Source organism: Aplidium turbinatum, chromosome 13 (assembly GCF_918807975.1).
Source record: "Aplidium turbinatum chromosome 13, kaAplTurb1.1, whole genome shotgun sequence".
In the NCBI taxonomy this organism is placed as follows: domain Eukaryota; kingdom Metazoa; phylum Chordata; class Ascidiacea; order Aplousobranchia; family Polyclinidae; genus Aplidium; species Aplidium turbinatum.
This window is the reverse complement of record NC_137484.1, coordinates 19,943,426-19,943,932: the sequence shown is the minus strand read 5'-3', so window position 1 is coordinate 19,943,932 and position 507 is coordinate 19,943,426.

Here is a 507-nt window from a genome sequence, read left to right as displayed (position 1 = left end):
ATGAATCCAAATAATCTCAGATTCTCAGTGCTTCGTCTCGGGTGTGGTGAAAAATCAAAAAGTAATCGAAGAAGTCGATAAAATATCTAACCTGCAATTAGTGCTGCTGATGGCAACGCAAATTTTGCTTTGACCAACCAAGCCACTTTATATTTTTAATGGTGAAGTGATTTTTCAATAAATATAACCATAAAACACTCTGAAAATTTGGGATGCCTAGAGTTTTTTTTAATTTATTTTTATTATTGACCATCGAAGCATTAATAATAATTTCTGCCATAATATGCCAAGGATGTAAAAAAGGCAAAAGCGACAGAGCGCAAAGGCCAGATTGTGCTCGACGACGAAACGATACACGCACAAAGAACACATCGAAATTAGCCTTCCCAAAGATTGTCAAGGTAGGCCTATGCGTAGAAGCAGGATAATTTGTTAATATCTTTGAATGCGAAAAGCGATCACCGTTTTTAGGTTCATTAACGTTGGCCTTGGCCGTAGCCTAGTGCA